This window comes from Pteropus alecto, unplaced genomic scaffold, assembly GCF_000325575.1.
Source record: "Pteropus alecto unplaced genomic scaffold, ASM32557v1 scaffold72, whole genome shotgun sequence".
NCBI lineage: Eukaryota > Metazoa > Chordata > Mammalia > Chiroptera > Pteropodidae > Pteropus > Pteropus alecto.
The window spans coordinates 1,029,562-1,035,176 of NW_006436811.1; the positions used below are offsets into that span (position 1 = coordinate 1,029,562).

The 5,615-nt window shown below is 30.6% G+C and overlaps 1 pseudogene; it reads right to left on the bottom strand.

Annotated features, from left to right (window-relative positions):
• Nucleotides 1-1,653: 1,653 nt before the first annotated feature.
• Nucleotides 1,654-1,775, bottom strand: LOC112481505 (annotated as a pseudogene).
• Between the last annotated feature and the right edge of the window lie 3,840 nt (nucleotides 1,776-5,615).

The following is a 5,615-nucleotide window of genomic DNA, read 5'->3' on the forward strand; positions in this document are numbered from 1 at the left end:
TGTTCCTTTCTGACTTGCCATAGTGTTCATTTGGCTTTCCATGAAAATGAAATACTACCATTTTGGGAAGTGGAAGGACATTTTTTTTACCTTTTCTTTGCCATATTCTTTTAAATTTTTCTCATTTTCTTAGCTTTATTCTTTTCACAAACATGTACACGTATGTTTGTAGTAGGGTGAGTCCTTTATTTAAAAAGTGCTTTAAAAATATAGTCCTTATCAGAGGTAATTTGTAACTTGTTGTTGTTGTTGTTAGTTATGGCTTGGAAAATAGTTTATCTGTGACCTTTTCCTTCAGTGAATTCCAATACTTTATTGAAGTCTTTCATACCTCAAACAAATGGATTAAAACTGACAATTGGATAAGATAAAATAATATATCATAAAATGTTTATATATGGTACCCCCCAAAACACACACACACACACACACACACACACTTATAAACATGCACATACAGATACACACACATGCTCTCATAAGGGAACATACATACTGCCGCTTTGGGTATGAATTTGTTATTTGTTCTAGTAATAGTTCTGGGATCCAGAGATTTTAGGGCCATGATATTATAGCTCCTAAATAAACTTGACTTCAATTACCAGTCCATCTATATTATTTTATTAGCATCGTTAGTCTTTCAAAATTATTTTAATTTTTAACTATTTTAGAATACTACAACATAAGACATTTCTATATTTTCTCAAACATTAATTTCACAGTTAATATTTGAAATGGTAACACGCAAAAAACAATTGCTAGGACATTAAATTTAATGCACAAGAACAATATTCTTATATTAGATCCTCAGGAGTCTGGATGGGGTCATGGGTAGGGCCTCTGTGTAACATATACTTGCAAAATACTTTTTATCAAGTTACTAATGCCAAATATTTTAAGAGATTTTATCATGTACGACAGGGACTTAATGTAAATACATAACTTCCCCTTCCCCATTTCCTACCTTTATCTCTTCAAGGACATCGATAGACTAGATTAGTATTATAGGCATTTTAACTTTCTATATTAAGGTTTCCTTTCAAATGAATTCTTTCATGAGCTGGAATACATCGTTTTTCCTAACATTCTAAATATAATTCATTACACTCCTGTGATTTCTTTATAACATTTTTTCTTGATTTGCAGCAAAGCTCTTCAAAAGCAGACCGTCAGTCAGTGAGCATGAAGAAATGACCTTCATGTCTGTTTCTTGTTCTAAATAATTTCTCCTTGTACAAATTCTTCTAGGTACTATAAGTTTTTAGCTTTTTGTTCTAAATTTTTGCTATAAAATTATGATTGGTGATAACCAGGATAAATACATTACATATAATATATAATAAGCATATACATATAAGTATATTATATATAACATATTTTATAAGTATGTACACCTATGTAACTTGCATAGATATACATACTTATCAAAGCTGGATTTATTAAATCATTATTTATCTTCTCATTTTTTCTTAATTATTTTAGTTTTTAGGTGAGCAGATAGGATGAGGCTTACATTGTGTAATAACTTCAAAAAATTGTATATGTGTATATTTCTCTTCTAAATCTTTTAGTTGTTTTGAATACTTTATTATATGATCTAGTTAGTGACTCTTTATTACTTTAAATAGTAATATTTCGTTCTTTTTCTTTTAATGCCTATAGCACTTGGTATTCCTAGGTGGTCTCCCATCTTAGTAGTACTAACCAGGCCCGACCCTGCTTAGCTTCTGACATCAGACAAGATCAGGCAAGTTCAGGGTGGCATGGCTGTAGATTAAATAGTAATATTTCACAGTACTCTTAAACCAGATAAGAGTGCACCATCAAATAATGCTGGACTCTTGTTATTATTTTTAGAAATTGTTCAATATGTGAAAAATATGTCTTTACCTGAAGATGGATTAGACCTATCACAATTACCTAATACTTATGGATTAATCAGGTGAGGCTAGATTATTATGTGGTAACTAATCAGCAACCCCAAAACTTAGTGGTTAAATATAACAAAATTTTAGTAGCCCCTTATTCTATGACTCTAGCATGGTTTGGTAGCTAGCTTTACTCCACATTGTCACCTCAAGATACGGTCTATAGGAGACCGATCATCATATAGATAAAGCAGCTGGGAGACCTGGCTCTTTCATTTCCACAGTGAGGAACTTGCTCGAGAATCCTAAACTATCAGTTAATTGCTTTGCCACAGGAGCTATACTGTCACTCTACCATAACTGTAACTCTTACATACTATTGGCCAGAACTAGTCACATGGCCTCTCCTAGTTGCAAGTAAGTAGAAAAGGACAGTTCAGCCGTGTATTGGGAAGGATAGGAGACCAAGACAAGGGGGAACACCAGAGGAGTCTGATTGAAATGTAAACGCATTCTGTCACATATATTGCTGTATTATTTCTCAAGAAATTTAAGTAAAAATTTTGAATATCTAAAGTTATTTTATTATACTATTTTATTATAGTATTTTAGTTTTAGACATGGATGATATTCACCAGTTTCTTCATATTCAAATTATTTGATTAAGCATATTCTTGTCCTCTTTATTGTTTGTCTATTTATATTATTTTAATTGATATTTACAATTTTAATATTTTAATAATTAATTGACTTTAAGCTTTGTTTATGACATGTATACCCTGTTAAATTTTATTTTACATCTCAGAATTTTATAATTTATCGTTTCTAGACATTTTAATATGAGAAAATTCATAATTTCAAATCTTTTGTTATTGAGAAAAAATAATATTAGTAAGTTGCCAAAATATTTCAGAATCATTTATATATCTTCTAATTTACAAAGTGCATTCATGGAACTTATCTTTTTAAAAAGAAACCATGTGTGCTGCTTCATTTGTGTTAGTATAAAGAAATCTGTAAAGAATCTTTTGGCATTTGTATTTAATTAATATCTGCTGTATATCAGTACTTCTGTACAATCCAGCATGGTCACACCGCATTGTGTTCATTTATATAAACCATCAATTATTTTTTAAAATTTTATTTAAAGCACTTCTGTGTAGTTAACTTGAATACTTCAGCCAACACTTTCAGAATACCTATTACCCTCAAAACACTGTGATACCTACTGCAAGTGCCAGGCCCAACTTGATGAATACAGCATAGTTGAATAGATAAAATATTTACACATATATTTGCTTTGCTGTTTTGTAGCTGAAGAGAGTTCATTTTCAGAATTATATAGTAAAAATAGTGGAAGCAAATGATGTTCATGGATATGGGTGAATCTTACCTGTGCATGGATTTGGGGGTGTGCATAATTCTTAAAACATTATTTAAAACCGTTTATATTTCACTTTGGAATATTTAATATGATTTGAGGCAGTGGAATAAATAATCATCTGTTACATGTTTTGCTTGAATTAAAGCTGGAATCTTCTGCCTTGTCTGGGAACACTTGTATTATAGACTAGAGCAAGGACATTCTTCGTGTACTGAAAGCTGTGGGAAATTAGCCTTGGATTAAAAATTCAACATAAAACATCCTCCAAATAAAAAACCACACACGAATCAGTAGGAATTTCCTTGCATGATAGTTTAATTGAAGAAAACAAATTTTTAACTTGTTGGACTTGGATGAACTGTTAATAACCAGTGTTAAAAGTATATTGGTTAAATGCCATTTCATAGATTATATATCTTACGATATGGCATTTGCCATTATGTGTGTGCTATTTATCAAAAGTCTTATTTTTAGTCACAAAGCTCTTATATATAAGAAAGTTATAGCCTGCTCATTTCTAAATCTAATCCTACAAGTAATATACTTTCCAAAAACTTAACTGTTTTACATATTTATGAATTTCTCTGTAGTCCCCCTAAGGGATTCATTTCTCAATTGTGTCATAAGACACCACAGTATAATGCTTGGCTTATTTTCCCATCAAGTATTGTTCTACCGCTACCTGGTGTTTCTATTTGTCGTTGTCTGGAGAAAACTGAGGGTGCAGCATTGACCCAGTCTGTTCAGTGTGCAGGACTCATGCCTGCGAGCACTGAGACTCTATAAGACTCATCACCGTGCGTTTCTATGTTATATCAGCAAGCTCATCTGCAGAAATACATTCTGACTGAGTAACCCCGAGGTGGATAATGCTTAATTCTCCATTTCAAAATCTTCCAGAAATGGAAAAATGATTCAGCTGGAAGGCATCCTCCCTGTCAGCACCCTATTATCCTAACACAGTGTTTACTCTGTTACTGGTTTCAGTTATCCTTACGCAGTTTGATCATCATTTCTGAAGCTGGCCTGGGTATAACTTAACACCAGCTCACAGTATGCCTTTGATTGGTTTTAACATGATATCTATGGATTTGCATCTTTCCGACTAGTTTCTCTAGTCTCTATTTTTGAGAAATATACCTAGAAAAGATGTAATTGGAGGATAAATTATTAAAAATTGAAAACATTTATTAAAAATGGTCTAAAGCTGTTTTAGTAGTTGTCAATTGCCAATGTATTGAAATAACCGTATCCATTGAAAAAAAGAACATTTAGATAGACATTACACACACACGCACATTTATCACACACATACATATGTGTTCAAACATGTACATATACCTACAGATTTATATAGAGAAGTGCTATCTACAGTATGTGTTTGAATGTGTTAATATATAAATGTTTATAAGATATGATGGAATTATACTAAGAAATTAAGAAATTTGATCTTGCTTGCAAATGAAATAATCTAATTTACCAGTTATTCAGCATTCTCTAATCCATACATATTTTTAAAATATTTTTTGAAAACAAAAGGCCATTAATTTTCAATATAATGGAAAATACTTTTGCAAATGTGTTTTTTTCCATGTTAGTTTGAAATGACAAGTAGTTTTTCAAAAAAGTTAGACCACTTGGTTGGGATGTATAAAAGCAGAAAACAAACCTAAATTTCAGTAGGTTCGAAATTAGGTTAGCTTTTAATTTTTTTTTTTTAATTCTAGGAAATATCCTTATATAAAAGGATATTATTCACAATAATTTATTAAGATGAGATTTTTTTTTATGGCCATAATAAGGATTAATAATTTTAATACGAATATGGCATTGCGTCATTTATTTATTTCATTATGTATCAATCATTGAATAAATATTTCTTGGGTCTTTATATCAGATTCTTTAACATTGTAATTGGAAAATTTAGATAAATAATATCAAGATTGAAAACATATTGGTGTTAGTTTGCGTATTTATTCTTTTCTGGTTACATCTTCAGCACCCTTCAGAATGAAACTGACAAAACTATTATATATTGTGCTAAACTGTTTTCATGTTTCAGATATAATCATGAACTTTGAAAGTCATCTCCTTGAAATTTTTTTGTCTAAATTACCTATATCTTTTCTATTCAATGCATTTTAGATGGCTTAATGTAAATATATTTAAAAGAAAATAATGTCAGCCGTTTCCTGTTAGATTTGAAAATGATGTCAGGGTTTGTGTATGTGAAGCATCACACATTTTAATTGACAACATACTTGCTATGCACAGATAAGTTTTCTTTTGAACTTGGTTTTCGATTCAAATGAGTTAAATGTTTTATAATCATGTGTGTATTTATATATACACATGTGTATATG